This window comes from Mauremys reevesii, linkage group 11, assembly GCF_016161935.1.
Source record: "Mauremys reevesii isolate NIE-2019 linkage group 11, ASM1616193v1, whole genome shotgun sequence".
NCBI classification, from domain to species: domain Eukaryota; kingdom Metazoa; phylum Chordata; order Testudines; family Geoemydidae; genus Mauremys; species Mauremys reevesii.
In genome coordinates, this window is record NC_052633.1 from 52,104,879 (window position 1) to 52,121,834 (window position 16,956).

At 42.1% G+C, this 16,956-nt stretch overlaps 2 protein-coding genes across 12 annotated transcripts in view; both read right to left on the reverse strand.

Annotated features, from left to right (window-relative positions):
- LYPD6B (LY6/PLAUR domain containing 6B) overlaps positions 1-5,877 on the reverse strand; it is a 178,340-nt gene extending 172,463 nt beyond the window's left edge. For all 7 annotated transcript variants that reach the window (XR_005586145.1, XR_005586146.1, XR_005586143.1 and 4 more), the window contains exon 1: positions 5,724-5,877. The gene's annotated coding sequence lies outside the window, so the exon portion shown is untranslated. The remainder of the gene's footprint in view (positions 1-5,723) is intronic.
- Positions 5,878-11,061: 5,184 nt separating this feature from the next.
- KIF5C (kinesin family member 5C) overlaps positions 11,062-16,956 on the reverse strand; it is a 124,760-nt gene continuing 118,865 nt past the window's right edge. For 3 of the 5 annotated variants that reach the window (XM_039495076.1, XM_039495075.1, XM_039495079.1), the window contains one exon: positions 11,062-14,799. The gene's annotated coding sequence lies outside the window, so the exon portion shown is untranslated. The remainder of the gene's footprint in view (positions 14,800-16,956) is intronic. The other 2 variants (XR_005586250.1, XM_039495078.1) reach the window with 2 other exon arrangements.

Here is a 16,956-nt window from a genome sequence, read left to right on the forward strand (position 1 = left end):
CTGTCTCTTGAAAACAAGAACTGTATAGCAAAGTGGCCTTGATTCGTAAAGGCCAGTCCACCATCAGAATGACAAGCACAATGACATCTCCCTTCTATCCCTAAATCCCTAACAGCGGCAACAACAACAAACAGGGAAATGAATAGTCTAAATCAGAAAACACCCCACACCCCAAATAAACCTCTACTACAAGTAGAGAATTTTACCCCAAAAAGGGAAAAGTGCCAGAGACCCCATTAAGTGGTCTAGGGCCTTTACTGTTGAAAGTGCTCAGATATTATGGTGATGGGCAGGGCTGATGAGAGGGGAGAACAAGTGAAAATTGCATCAGGGCCCCAAGCTTGAGGGTCCCCAAAAACATATGTAATATCTGTGTAAATGAAGTGAAATGAGAGGGGGTGGGGCTCCAAATTTATCTAAATAGACCTAGTGATGGGTTCCAGGATAAACCCACAAGATAGATTTTTCATGTGACCTTTATTTCCCTGATATGTAGTTGGTCATGTTCCCTCTCCCCCTTAACTTTATTTCTCATTATTAATTATTTGTATTACCTACAGCAGGGACCGTCATTTATTTTTGTCAAGGCCCAAAGTTCTTGGTCAAGGTATAGTCAAGGTCCAGATTCCAGAGAAAATAACAAACATAACAACAGCAAGGACGGTAATAAGTAAATAAAAAGATTTTGAGGCCCATTCAAAGCATCTGAGAGTCTGGATTTGGCCCACAGTCCACCTACTTATGACCCCAGACTTAGAGACTTGTAACTCCATGGGCCTAGATGCTACACAAACATAAAACAAAAATAAAGTCCCTGCCCCCCGAACAGCTTACAATTATCTGACTCTAACCTCTCCCTCTTTTTTCTCTCCTCTTTTCCTTATATGGCATTTGCCTTTTCCTGCAAAGCACCTCCAGAGGAGGATCAGCGTTGTGCTGCTCCATAAAGAATAGGGGGGGCAAAGTTTATTTTTATTTATACTACAGCAGTCTCAAATAGTTCCAGTCAGAAATCAAGGCCCCATTATTCTAGGCACTGTGCAAGCACAGAGTGAAAGAAAAAGAAAGGATAGCCTCTGCCTCAAATAAAGCAGCAGAATTAAGCTAATGAGAATTGCATGATGTGTATCAATTCCACTCTGCTGTGCCAGGTAACGTACCCTGCTCTAGAGTCGCTCAGAGGACAGCATTATCCTTCATTTCTGGATTGTCGCAGAGCAAAGCGATGAAAGTAGGAAGGGAAGATGACAAACGAGAAATGAATTATTACCAGGGCTGTCAAGCAATGAATCGCACGATTAAAAAAAATTAATCGTGATTAATCACGCTGTTAAACAACAATAGATTACCATTTATTTTAAATATTTTTGGATGTTTACTACATTTTCAAATATATACATTTCAGTTACAACACAGAATACAAAGTGTACGGTACTCACTTTATATTTATTTTTATTACAAATATTTGCACTATATAAAACAAAAAAATATTTTTCAATTCACCTCATACAAGTACTGTAGTGCAATCTCTTCATCATGAAAGGTGAACTTACAAATGTAGAATTATGTACAAAAACTACAATAAAAATAAAACAATGTAAAACCTTAGCACTTACAAGTCCACTTAGTCCTATTTCTTGGTCAGCCAATCACTCAGACAAACAAGGTTGCTTACAATTTGCAGCAGATAATGTTGCCTGCTTCTTGTTTACAATGTCACCTGAAAGTGATAACAGGCATTCGCATGGCACTGTTGTAGCTGGCGTTGCAAGATATTTACATGCCAGCAGCGCTAAGGATTCATATGTCCCTCCATAAGTCAACCACCATTCCAGAGGACATGCATCCATGCTGATGATAGGTTCTGCTGGATAATGATCCAAAGCAGTGTGGACTGATGCATGTTCATTTTCATCTTCTGAATCAGATGCCACAGCAGAAGGTTCATTTTCTTTTTTGGTGGTTTGGGTTCTGTAGTTTCTGCATCAGAGTGTTGCTCTTTTTTGACATCTAAAAGCATGCTCCACACTTCGTCCCTCTCAGATTTTGGACCGCACTTCAGATTCTTAAACCGTGGGTCGAGTGCTGTAGCTATTTTTAGAAATCTCACATCGGTACCTTTGTGTTTTGCAAATCTGCTGTGAAAGTGGTCTTAAAACGAACATGTGCTGGGTCATCATCTGAGACTGCTATTACATGAAATATATGCAGAATGTGGGTAAAACAGAGCAGGAGACATACAATTCTCCCCTCAAGGAATACAGTCACAAATTTAATTGATGATTTTTTTTTAAATCAGCATCATCAGCATGGAAGCATGTCCTCTGGAATGGTGGCCAAAGCATGGAAGGGGCACACGAATGTTCAGCACATCTGGCATGTAAATACTTTGCAATGCTGGGTACAAGAGTGCCATGCGAACGCCTGTTCTCACTTTCGGGTGACACTGTAAATAAGAAGCAGGCAGTAGTATCTCCCATCAATGTAAACAAGCTTGTTTGTCTTACCGATTGGCAAAATAAAAAGTAGGACTGAGAAGACTTGTAGGTTCTGAAGTTTTACACTGTTTTATTTTTCAGTGCAGTTATGTAACCAGAAAAAAAAATCTGCATTTGTAAGTTACACTTTCACGATAGATTGCACTTCAGTATTTGTATGAGGTGAATTGAAAAATACTAGTTCTTTTGTTTATTACCTGTGATTAATTGGCATCCCTAATTATTACATGACCTCACATCACGCAAAATTCATCACATTTTGACAGAGGTATCACATGCTAAGAGTGCTCTTTCATTGACTTGCATGGGGAAACAGGGCTGCCCAGTGTCCTGCAACTAACTCATGGATTTGGCAGCTCTGCCACACACATATAGCAAGGATTACTCTGCAGTACCTCCTCCCTGCCACCAGAGGCCACAGCTGCTCCCCCTTCCCTCTTACTGTTCCCCCAATTGGATCTGAGTGGGAACAGCTGTAACGGAGGCAATGGTGGGACAGAAGTTGAGGGGGGCCCAAGTACTAGTACTGGGCTATCCAACATCCTCCCCAAAGAGCCCCCAAACGCCCTCCCACCCATTCCAGATGCAGCTGCTAAGCTCCACCTCCCCACACTGCTTGGGGGTAGGCAGAGATGACTAAACCAAAGTTTATAGTGGATATGCAAATATACTCATTAAATAATTTTCACAGAATATGTGAAGCTGCAGAAAGTCCAGCGACCTATTGGTATTGCTGATCACATAGCCTCTCCAAGCTGAAAGGTCTTACAGTCAAATGGAAGGGTTTAACCTTAGTTTGCATTAGCATTTTCAGTCTCTCTCTCTCAATTCACTGGTTGAGACCAGGACTGCCAGACAGGTACTCTGCCAATATATTTTCCATAGTACCCACGTAACTGACACAATGCCAGCTTCCACCTGTGTGAAAGGGAGCATTCCCTGTCCCCTACCTCACATCTGCAGATGGGTAAGGGCACAGTCCTAGGAGGATAAACCCACTGGGTGGAGAGGACTGCATTGCCACTAATAGGAGGTGACACTCTCTCTCTCTCCTGCAAAGTCCCCAACGGTGCAGGAGAAGTCTCATCTCCTGCAGTTCCTGCAACATCCCCCTGAAGCAGCTTGTAGAGGCTGCACTAGGTAATCCCCTGTACCGCACACCATCCACAACTCATGGACTCTCTCTCCTCTCATCTCTGCGGCATCATCAGCAGAGAATGAGAGGGACAAAGCATGCACCATCTGGTGCCAGCAGGGGGTGGAAATCATCAGATGTGCTCCAGGGATCAACATGCTGGATCCATCCCATATAAACTGATCACAGGATTTACTGGACTCCATACAGTTAACATTGCCTGGATAGAATGCCAGATGTCAAGTGTGGGAGACACAGGTCTTATAAAGCCTGGCTAACACTGAGTGCCCTATCACTGTCTGCTTTGGGAAGGATGTCATTAAAGGGATGGAACTGGCTGCAAAACAGAACACAGTAATTGTTATGTTGGGAAATCTAACCCACTTAAAGTGATCAAAGGAGGAGGAGGAGAGGGACTGGCTCCTGTGGACAGAACTGGTAGCTAAACTAATTGTGCTGAAAAACTGAAAGAGCAAATGGATACCAAACATGAAGCACTGGCCTCTTCACCAGGGCCAAATGGGACAACTCCCTTCATCCAGACTATAAAATGAACATCTACAATTACATCTGGATGCCATTACTAGAACTACATCGGAAACTGATGATCTTGTGCTTCTTGCACAAAGTGGCTTGATTATTTGGATACGGTGACTAGCCAGAGTTGGGCCATCCTCCATTTAATTTGCATTCTCTGTTTTCTGGTCTGAACATCTGTTTTCATACACATTCAAGGGCTTTCCTTACCTACTGGCATGATTTTAATCACAAGTTTTACATTTTGGGGTGTTTTTCTTTGTCTGCTTTCCTTTATTTTAAAATCTAATTCATTTATTATAAATCCCAATGAATCAGTTATTCTGCTAACATTACCATGACCAGGTAAAGCACTATCAGGTCCATAGGATTAGTAAATGTAATAATATATACAAATGCCTCATAAAAATAGGACACCTGGTTTATACTTTGGATTCAAAGTATTTAATAGTGAACACCTGATATCCTTCAGATTTTCACTCTCACTCTTGTTTCTTGAATGTTAAATAAAGTTTCCATCCCATTAATCCAGAAAATTTAGATCTGATCTCTCTCTCTTTGAATTAAGTGTTGTCTGTCTTCCCATGTATTATATGCTACTACAGTGGCTATAAAAAGAACGGTAAACTGTACATGGCAGACAAATGGATAGATCTGTTAGTAATGGAGTGTACGGTTATACTGGATGCCCACATGCCTTGAATGCACTGAGAAGCATGAGGTCAAAGGCCAAGTGATTTCAACAATCCCAGAAGCAAAGGAATCCTACATAACTGCAGGGTTTGACACAGTCCATCTTCCGGGAATTACTTTGTTAAATGTTTACAACAACCTGTCAATGGGAAAGGCAGTGTGATCTAATTGTTAAAAGCAAAGGCCTGTGTGCTTCTATTTCCTGATCTGACAATAATTCATTCTGACCATGGACAAATCACTGCACTTGTACCTCAGTTTACCCATCTTACAGTATTTTACAATACTTACACATTCCACCTGAATTGGGGGGAGAAGGGTTGTGAGGTTTAATGAAACTTTATACAGCATTTCGCAATCCTAGGCTGAAAGGTGCTGCAGGACTCAGGCACAAAATATGAGTAAGAAGCTCCGCTCTGCGTTATCGAACCCTCCCCTGGCCAGCCAGCTTGCTCCTGTCAGCAAGCCCGCGTGAAACACAAATAAAGTGACGACTGACTAGCCGGGGTGTGATGTTATTTCACGGTAGCGATTGGCTGCGCTGTGCTCCCAAACCCCAAGCCCGGGGCAGTCTCGCCGTTGTTGCTAAGCCGGCCGAGAGCCCCGGCTGGAAACACCGCGCCAGTGACAGCCGAAAGCTCAGGCTCCTTCCCCGGGCTCCGCAGGGAGCGGGCGCACTGGACAGCAGGACGGACCCGGACCCGGACCCGGACCCTGCTCGCGCTGCCCGCTCGGAACCGGTCCCAAAGCCCCGCCGCCGCCAGCTGCCCGCCTCGGGGCAGAGTCCGAGCGGCCGCGAGCCCTGCAGCCCCGGGAGCTGCCCCGAGCGCCGCTAGGAGCCGCCAGCCCCGAGCACTCACCCGCTAGCTGCAGCCTCCCGGCTTTCCACGCGCCTGTTGCCGCTGCCGGGGCTGCCAAGCCCCTTCCCAGCCAGCCCCCGGGGCTGCGGCCCGTCTGCGGCTCGGGGCCAGAGTCCGGCGCAAGCAGCAGCCGCGCAGCCCGGCCGCTCCAGACCCCAGCGCGCTGCAGCCGCGCCCCTCGCACGTGCCTCACCTGGGCGGCGGCGGCTCGTCTCGGCTCGGCCCGGCCGGGGGGGGCGGGGCTTGCTCCCTCCCGGGGCGCTGCGGGCTCCGAAGTCCCCGCCGGCTGCGGCCCCGTGCTGCGCTGGCTGAGCAGTGGCGCCTGGCCGCAGCCTTCTCCCATCTCGGGGCGCTCCCCTGAAACCCTGGGGTGCTGGCAGGTGACAGGGACAAGGGCTGTCCCCCAGGGGCGGCTCTACCTTTTTGGCCGCCCCAAGCAGTCATGCGCGGGAGGCGCCCCCGAGCCGCGGACAGCCTGCCGCCCCCCCCCAAAGGGCCGCCCCACATGCGTGCTTGCCGCGCTGGGGTCTGGAGCCGGCCCTGCTGTCCCCAGAGCTAGCACCCACCCAGGCACGTCCAGGTCTTCGGAGGGAAGGACCTGCCGCCGGATTCCCCACTAAGAATGAAGCCGCACAGTAGAGCAGCCACCAAAGTGCTGCAGCTCGCAGCTTTCTCTTTTTCTTTTCACTGCTTGGGGCGGCAAGAAAGCTGGAGCCGGCCCTGCACCCACCGCCCTGCAGCGAGCTGAAGCCAGAGTGCAGGGTTGGGGTTGTCTCCCCCTGCAGCTGCGCTCCCTGTTCCCCCAGGCCTCTGCCAGCCATGGAGTTAGTCCCCAGCCCAACAGCTCTTACCGGCTGTGTGAGCAAAGGAGGCTGGGAGCTGAGCAGCAGCTTCAACTCCCTGCAGCAGCAGGCGACAAGGGAACAGTGCCAGTGCCTGCTCCATGGTACCAGCCAGAGCAGTAGCTGTCCCGTACTACCCGGCTCCAGCTGCCCGCCTCCAACTGGCTAGGAGGTCCAGGGGAGTGTAGAGCTGCCTGCGAGAGGACTGCCCTACTCTTGCACTGCAGTTTGGGGGTTGGCAACACCCCCATGCTCCCCAACTCTGTCCTATGGAGGGTACTGGGGAGTCAGGGCTTCAGCCCCACGGGAGGTGCTTGGGTTCTGGGTTTTAGCTGCAGGGCCCCATGCCCCCCCTGAAAAGATTCACAAACCCCCAGCAGGCTGCACAGCCCCTGTTGAGAGCCACTGTTCTGGAGGGAAGAGGTTCTGAAAGGGGAGAGCTAGGACTGTGCCAAGGCCCAAGGGACACCTGGACCCAGACAGCAGTAGGTAGTCCAGATTGTGGTGGAACTACATGCGATGCCAGAGAAGAGTTGCAGTGGTTTGGCCTCTGCAGGGGCCCTGAGTTCTGTGGGGGGATGCTTCCCTAGGTGGTGACAAGAAGCCCGACTCAAGAAAAGGTAAAGCGCCTGGCTGGAGGAGACAGAGGAAAGCAAGTGGGACTGAAAGCCTTAGTCATAACTAGGAAGTAGATTCAATGTTAGGGTAAGATTTTGTCATGGATATTTTTAGCAAAAGTCACTGACAGGTAACTGTCAAACAAAAATTGAGGGAAGCCTGGGGCCAGGGTGTCCACACTGCCTGCAAAGGTTGGGCAGCTCTGGGGCCCACTCTGAGCTCTGGGGATCCCCACTGCCTGTGGGGGGCTTGGAGCTCCAGGGGAGCCCCCCACCACCCATGTCCAACAGGAGCTGTGGAGGGTCCCCCACCGCCCACAGCAGCTGGGAACTCCAGGGATCCCCAGCACCCACGGCCACAAGGAGCTGTGGAGTCCTGTGTCATCCCCCACTGCCTCCGCAGTTGGACCCTGAAGCTCCTGGCTGACTGGGATGAATTCACAGAGGTTGCTGGACTTCAAGGATTCCATGACTTCCACAACCTCTGTGAAAAAATTGGTTAGCCTTAGTTATGATCCTTCTGTGAAGGCTTCCTCTTGTACCAGGTTGTGGCCTTTTGTTAAAGAAACTAGACCCCTAAAAGCCTCACTGGACTAACTGAAAGACCATTAGGGGAGGCTGAGGCAAGGATACAACTACTTTCTGCAACAGACTGTTAGGGTACAGTCTAGGGTGAGTATCCATCATAACTCTTTCATTGCTGATTAAAGTACTGTTAACCGATTTGTGTCATTCTTAGGCTTCAGAATCAACAGCTCATTGCAATAGAGAAGGGACAATTTACACTGCTCTGAATTATATTTTAGGCTGTCCAAAGATTCAGGCAAAAAACACACCATTGGTTGACACTTAAGTCAGCGGTGCTGAGAGCCATTGAACCAAACTGTAAACCATGCATATAATGGAAACCACATCCAGCCAGGGAGTCACCATCACCCCCAGCACCTATGCACTTAGTTCACATCTTTAAGATTATCTTCACAACCATATAGGCTATACTTTTTTATTTTAAATAAAAATTCAGAGTATTTCTGGCATTTGGCTTCTTGTAACTAAAACCAAAACCAACTCACCTATCCACTGTGAATCGAACAGTAGGGGTTGAATTGGGCTATGTATTAACTTTAATCTGCATCACAATTTCAGGGCTGCACATCAGCTAGTAATTACTTCATTACTCCTAAACCTGAATGTAAATCTTGAACTTATTTGGTGAGTTATCTTGCTTTACTGACCAAGTATCATTAATTTAATTTGAGCTGGACACCCCTGCCAAACCCACCTAAAAACAAAACAGTGGCGTGAACACACTTAATCTACCTCCTCCCCAGTTTAAAGTTCCTAATTCCATAAACTTTCCCAAATGTGTCTACTTGGAATCCTGGTGAGTGGCGGGTGGGGGGAGGGAAGCTTCTGACAATGCAGAAAAATTTGCTGGATGAAGGCTTAAGACACATTTCCAATTAATTCTACAAACTGTAGTTGAGAAAATATATAGAAAGACAATTCATTTTATTAGCCTGATCCGCTTTCAGTCACAGAATTTGAGTGAAAAAAGAATGGAGTCTTGCAACAAAAAATTAAACTTTTTTTCGCTAACGCATAAGATAGATTAGTGAAGTAAATATATAGTAGAACAATTGGTTATTTTTATTAAATGGGGAAATTAGTCTCAAACTAGATGCGTGGCACATTACAAAAGTGACTTACAACATAAATGTATTGTATACCAAGCTCCATGAACTTCAATATTTGTTCAGTTAGGTGGGAATCTGCACTGACTTTAGGAGGGAATGAAATAATAAATGTAAATTGGAGCCAGTATTTTAAAGTAAATATAGTGCTCATGAAAGAAGCTGTCTTGACTGCCCAGGTGAGTGAAGCCGTAAGAGATCCAGCTTGGGCAGTGGGAGTGCACATTTAACCCACCAATGTCCCTGTTGATCACCAAACTTTCATCACTGAACTTTACAGACAACACTTTTTTGACATTAAGGACTCAATTGTCTAGTAATGTTTCTGTTTCGGGAACTGCTCTTTGCAAGACTGATAAGTTAAATATTTTACAGTTCCCATTTAAAAATGATATTGGCCTTCAATGTAAGCACCCAAGTTTGGCATGGTTAGAAGATAAATGTATTATAGCATTCCCAGCATCTTGTCAAGAATACACTCTCATCTAAATTGGTAGTTTTACGTGGAATTAATATTTTAATAGTTGAACTAACCTCTTCCAGAGATACAAAAATCTTATCTTTTGCTCCTTATTGTAGTTTGGCAAACTGAATTTTGAAAAGGAAGTGGAGAGAGAGAAGGTAATTAACTGATGCAATCCAACTCTCTGAACAGAAAACTGTTGGGATATTCCCGCAAGCCTTTTGCTCTGTTATTGAACTTGTCCTCCAGGCACAAGTTTATCTGTGGGGGACTTTGGGGGGGAGGGATGTTTGGTTTTTTGTACCTCACGGGAAAATATATTTCCTCCCCTCCTAGTATCTGCCTTTGCTTGCAAGGCTGGGAAAAAAATGCCCAGGATTGAGTTTCCTGATGTACTCTAACTCCCTAAAATGGGGAAACCCTCATGCTGCTGAAGTTGAAGCTGTTTGTTCTGTATACATGGCTTCTGAGTCACACAGAAATTATTCACCATACACTGAAAACTAATAAGAAAAAGTGTTTAAATTTAAGTATCAAAATAATGGTTAACTCCCAGATTTAATGGCAGAATAACCTCCATTCCCACAACAGTGATCAGCAGAGAAACAGACTGGAAAATAGTCTATCCAGTAACAGGATTATGTACATATACTTTAGCTGGTCAGTGGCATAGTAGTCAGCAATCACAAGGCCAACAGCTGAAATTTGCAATGCCTACTGTGAAGTAAGAGGCCTTCATCTGGCATTGAGGATCCATCATGAACACGGAGCTGCCTATTGTTGACAGAAGAGCCCCCTGCCCATGAATGCTATTTTGAGTGTTTAAATGTTGGTATGGATCCCAAGTGAAGCAACGGAATGGAACATATGGTGAAGATGCATGTGATGATGAATGTCAGCTCATGCACTTTTTCAATAGAGGGTACGTTTATACAGGGAAAAAAAAGACCTGCAGCAGTGAATCTCCGAGCACAACTGTCTACACTGCTATTTTTAGCTTGTTTGTGTGAGCTCTTTGAACACATCAGTTGATCTAGGCTCTGAGACTTGCGGACATGGATTATGATGATTTTTTTTTGGGTGCCTATGGGTATCCAGAGAAATAATCAACGTTTATATCAAGCCTAAACTCCCTCGCAGTTTAATTCTCAAATAAAGGTTTTAGTGCATCATTTAAACACAAATTTAGCAAAACCAAACATTAGATAGCTCAGAAGGGGAAGTAGTAAGGATGCAAGAGCCTTCCCCCATTGCACTGTATGTGTAGAGACTTGCTATAACTGGAACACAGAAAGCAGACAGTGTCACTATGATTAAGCTCCCTAAAGGGGATAGAATGAGAGCAGGATTATGCCCTGCCATCTCTCCCTCACATATGCCAGCCAGCAAAGCATGGGTGGATGGAAGATTTGGGTGGGGAGCTGGAAAGGAAGAAGCAGTTGTAAAAGGGGGATAGAGTCCCCACTCCCGCATATGCTCCCCTAGACCACAATGAAAAACTCTGACTACTTCACACCTTTAGGGGAGGATTAAAATGCAGACATTTTTCAAGTGCTCCAGTACATTTATACAGCTTGCCACAGAAATAATTAACTTCCATAATGCCAGGAGCTGAGATTTCTTGGTGAAAAAAGCCAAAAAGACATGTTGGCACCATAGACGTTGTTAATACATGCCACAAACACAGCATACAAGAAAGTTTAATTCAATTTTATTTTCCACTTCAACAGTTTTTAAATGATACATCATGCAGTCTGCCAGTGTATCCATACATCTTTAATAGATAGTATTTTAGAACCAAGATTAAAAGATTTACCCATGGAAGGGGGAGAGGGGTTCAGATCTGCTGTTAAGAGTTTAATACATTACAGCATCATTTGCTGTAGTGGCAATTTATTCCCCTTGTTACCACCAAAACGTGTCCACAGTTTAATTTTTCCTAAAATGAACACTACTGTACAGATACACAGAGCCCAGAAAATACACATCTGCAGTACACATTACACACTTTACAAACTAGACACGTATAATTCTACAGAATGCCTCAGTCCCCATAGTCCTCCTGAAATGACAAGTATTTCAAATTGACGGACAAAGTTGTTTAAGACAGACTCTGAAGTGTTGTTTCTGTGTTTGTTTAGCAGATATTTGTGTGTTTTTCAGTTCATAAAGTCCTTAAAGCAAAAATATCACAGCAAAGGTCAATTAAGATTATCCTGCTAGTATGATTTAATGATTCCCTTTCTTGTCATGGGTATCTACTTTATATTATAAAAAGTTATTGTCCCATCCTTGCTGTCCCCGCCCCCCCCAAGGAAAATTACATTCACGCTATTGTATGAAGCCACAATCCTCAAATACTTATTCCTTTCAGATATATGGAATCCAAAGACTGATTTGGTTTAGTTAGAGATTTGTTCATATTTAGTGAACTGATGAGGATTGCACTCTATTTCACATATTCTACAGTTACAAATCTACCTGAGAACTGCAAAGGTATGTTAATTCCTGGTTCTTCATAAATTTAAGTTTAAAAAAGTCACTCCGAAGTCTGTTGTAGACAGACATTAACACAGTTAAGAATCTATTTTTAAAAGTTTCCAATACATTCAGGATAATCTATTCTCACCCTTGTTTGGTGACATACACACTTGGTTGCACATATCAGCCAGGATCCTTACTTTCAGCAAAACCAAAAACACATTTCAATAAATAAAAGATGAATTTGAGGATAAAACACAAGATAATAGAACTCATTAGTAAAAAATACAACTGAGCAGGAACATGCTCTTAATTAGTAGCAAAATGAAAAATGTGCACTTTAGTTCCATATTGCAAGTCAATCCATGAAAGCATCTCCATTATCTTAGTAAAACTTGTTCTGTGTAAAGTTTTACATATGAAATTTAATCTAAATTATTTAAATCGTTTCCTTGCAAGCAAACATTTAGAATAAATATGAAATATGACATTCAAAAAGGAAAGAAAAAGGAAGCACAACAGCATTAAGTGAAATAGCAAAATACAGACTTTTGAACTCTAGTAGCAGAGGTGTGGTTTCCATTTGTGGTATAAAATATATAAGATACTGTAAAAAGTAGTACAAAAATGTTGAATGAAATTAAACCCTTACCTAAAACAGTCTTAAGAATGGAAGATACTAGCAGCAGCATAAATTATAGCAACACATTCATGAGTTCAAATTATATAAATTTTCAGTCCTCCATTTTGAGGATTACAGTATAATATACCTCTTCAGCATTTCAGTGATAAAGTTATCTAAAAGTTAACTCTGAGGCGCTTAAGTGATCTAAGCAAGATGGACTGACTGGCTGATCAGCACTAGCATGATTATCTAAGAGACATCAGAGCTAACTTATCAATGAAACTGAAGATAACTATCTATCTAAACTGTTATGCATAATAGGATGATTTTGCTTTTTGTTCTGATGTGGAACCTGGGCTTTGTTTTAAGCTAGAAGCAATTTTTAAATATAGCTGTGTGACAGATTTCAAATCAATGATACAGGAAAAACATACTCTACAGTAGTCCAGTTATATGACATCAGTGTATAAAGAAAAAATACAGAATGTTTGATAATAATTCATAGTTGGCATTCCACTCAGACAATGGTTTTAGAAACAAAAGAAGAGAGTTGATACTTTGTTAAATATACAAATTTTAGCTACACACAGCTATCAAGATAGAACAGGGTAACTTTGAAATAGTCCCATTACTGGAAATCGCATATGACAAGTTCACAGTTCATTTTCCTGATGGTGCCTATGCACATAATTTAAAGAAAAATAAATGAAACCTAGGAAAATACAAAATAAATTAAATGCAAATTTGCAGTCTTTAAATACTTTTAACAAAATGCTCCCCAAAATAGTGCAACATTTAAAAAAAATAAATTAAATCCAACTTACTGTGCTATAATTGAAAGCTTTCTAAATAATTTCTGTAGGAAAAAAATGTCTGAAGTCAATTCAGAATCTTTAGATATTCTCTATAGCAGGTTAAATATCTTTAAATATATGTCTACCAACACACACAACACATTCAGAACCCCAAAACTAACCCTAACGTTAAATAAGAACAAACAGCAGCAACCAAGACTAAAGGGGTATATTCTTGCTTTAGTCATCTTGAAATCTATACTGCTTTAAGACATAGTTTGATATGCACATGTGAAACAAAAGCAGTAGGTATCCAACATAAGAGCTTTGACTTTGGCCTGCTAACCTAGCTTTTCCATGGTGATTCCAGTGCTCCCTGCTGTGAAGATAGAAACTTCGTATCTGGCACTAAAAGAGAATCCAAAAAAGGCAAGTAGTCTCATTATTGGTTGAATGAGCTAAAGCTATCCAGAGGCAGACTTGTATATTATCAAGTTCCAGTACAAATTTATTATTTACATTCTTTGCCTTTGCACAATGCTGTATTAACATGTGCCATCTTCCTAAATTCTTTTTGCACAGCACAATTGAAGTATGTACCCCCATGCTCTCTTAGGAGCACTCAATAGAATTTTCTCTAGGTACCCAAGAGACTATTAGCTCTCATTTCTGAATTCCAATATGAACATATCAGGGCTTGCCAGAAACATGATGGGAGGGGGAAGCATCTCACTTTTTTTCCCCAACAAGATTTCTGCAGCATTTTGAAAACTTTCAGAATTTCATGATGAACAATGCTTATAAGCTCATGGCTAGCTATCAAATTCAGGGAATACTCAACTCATCATAGGCAGAATTACAAGCAGATCAGAAGTTGAGATAGTTTGTGTGACCACTGAACTTCAAAATGTAATGCTATACTAACAGATTTCTCTCCATTCCGTAGTTTGATCTTTAATAGGTATGATAGTAAAGAATATTTTTATACAGGTCCAAAGATTTTACCAGGATATTAAAAATGCTTCTTTGGGGAAATTTACTTCAGAAAATGTGTTTAAATTATTTTAATAATATAGCAGCACATTTTCATCCCCTAAAAATATAAAATAATATGTATATTATACAGTAAATCAGTCATGATAGAACACAATCAACTGCCTTTGATGGCACTTGGTTGATGAATGATTAACTATTTGATGCCAGAAGTCAGGATTTACTGATGCCACAGAGTACTTCAAACAGCATCAGTGTCAGCAGGGAAGCCCCAACTTAACCAGCGCCAAGGAGTAAAATGAAGTCAATGGAAGATATTTTGAATGGCAGACCTTCTATTGTTACTTAGATGGATATGTTACAGATATTGTATGTTTCCAAAGAACAGCTGAGCTGAACACACTTCTGTACACATGGAGATTCTATGAAGCTCAAATTATTTGAAAAGAGTGCACTGCAGATGGCTGTAGAAAGTACATGATGAACAGGACGCAGAACAGGTTGAAGAAGAAAAAAAAATATCAGTGAATTAATGTCTGTCTTTCAACATGCTACGTGGAGCCTGACCTGTCAAAAGAGGAGAAGAGAGAAAAAAAAAAAGTTAGTGAACATTTAGGTCAGCAAGGGAACATTTATTGGGCCCAATCCTGTACTCACATAAAGAACTTTAAGCACGGGAGTAGTCCAGATATCATAAATGGGGTTACTCATCTGCTTAAAGTTAAACATGCATCTAAGCGTTTGCAGGATGGGGCCTTAGACAGTAAGCTATGAGGGAAGGGAATTTTTTCTTATTATTTTTAAAGCCCCTAGTACAAAATTGGCACAATACATAAAGATATTAATAACCATGGTGAAAATCATTCTTCTCCATCTAAAATGTAATAGGGTGTCCTTATTTAAATATGTCCCATTGTACTATTTACAATCATAGAGTACTTAATTATTTTTTTCCTCCTTTCACCCTCAACCTTTTAATAGGGCTTTCCCTCTATTGCTAGGTATATGGATATAACAATAGAGATGTAAAATTTCAGAATGGGATATATTTAAAGGTGGTTTTAGGTAGCTAAATATCTTTACTATCAAGCCCATTTGTCTAAATATTATTTAGTAAGGAACATATCTGTATTTGAGTTTGTAACCACAGCAGGATGTGGATAAAGAAAAACAAACAAAATCACATCCAAAGGTTCAACAAGATATTCATCTGCTTGTACAACCTACATCGTTCTTATCCACCACAAATAATGGAAACAAATAATTTTAGGAAACAAAGTTCAAGGTATATAAAACAGCCAAGTACAAGGGGAAGCTACTTAAAGTACATTAAAATAATTTCACAAACAGCAACTTGGAAGAATTGGCTTCCAAGAAAAATATTTGATTTTAAATCATGTCACAGGCTTCCCATTATATATAATTAATATATTTAATACTTTTCTGCATGCCTGGTTATAACAATAATTGGAGATTAGAAGACGATCAAAGTCTTGCTTATTCACTTTTTCTTGTAAGTTTGTTATAGTAAATAAAAAAAAATAATAAATGCCGTTATTCAAAACACAATTAAAAAGTCAATGGAGCCAACATTTCTTTTTACTTGTGTTTTCAATACCAAAACACTGAATTCTGTTCTTTAAGTTTGCTTTGAAACAAATGCAGGGACAGTATGTCAGCTTCTCCTCACTCTGCTTGTAAATTCTTGCCAACTAACCAAAGCAGTTTTTAATATATACTTTTTATTGGTTGATTAAATAATGTTATAGCTTGCGTAAGGATGGGGAGGTGCTGGGAACATACCAGAGATTTCAGGATTAGGAAAAGGCACAGATATACATGACTGGCCTATGTTTACACAGTATTTCATTTATACAGATCCCAACACATATTGCTTTAATAAATTTCAGTAGACCACATAGTGGCATTACTTCTATTGTAAAAGTATTTCCATTTGAATTTCCCCACCTCTTACTAAATAAGGTGTCATGCAAATTTCAGCAAATATCAAATAAGAGTGGGAGGAGCAGGGAACAAGTCTCCTTGAAGACTGAAACATGAAGACATTCATACATCATCAAGGAAGAACTGAATACATTTGTTAGCTTCCTACCTATCATTGGCTAGTCTGTTTGGTATTTCCACACAGATAATGGGCTCCAAACACACCAGATTGCTTATTTGTATATCATTATCTGGATAATGATTTCCAGGTTGCAGGTCAGCATTTCAGAGTAGTGTTGCTGGAGTGCTGGTAGCAAACGAAGTCTTGGGGAATGCTTTTGTGTTCATTAAGCTTCTCTCTAACAAAGGTGGTTTGTGAGAAAGAGAGAGTTGTGAAAGGCTTTGGCTTTCCGCACTTGACCCTCCAAGGCTCAGATCCTCAGCTGCACCAGAGCTCTGCTCAGTGTCACTTTTCTGCTCCCCTGCTCCCTGGGACTGTGGAGGCAGGTCCAGCCCCAGCTATAATGGGAACAGAATCAGGAATGCTTTAAACTATGCCTGGATGTCACAGCCCCCCAAAAGCCACTGAGCAGCCATGAATGGCCATAGCGCCACACTGCTGTGGGCATGCCCCCAGAACAAGAACTGCTGCATTTTTTTTCTCTTCTTCAGCACCCAGCTCAAAGTCAACAATGTGAATTACTACAGTCACACTTCAAGGATCAGTCAGGCCCTGACTTTGTGTTTTATTTATTCACTTTTTAAAAAAAGCTGCTATTA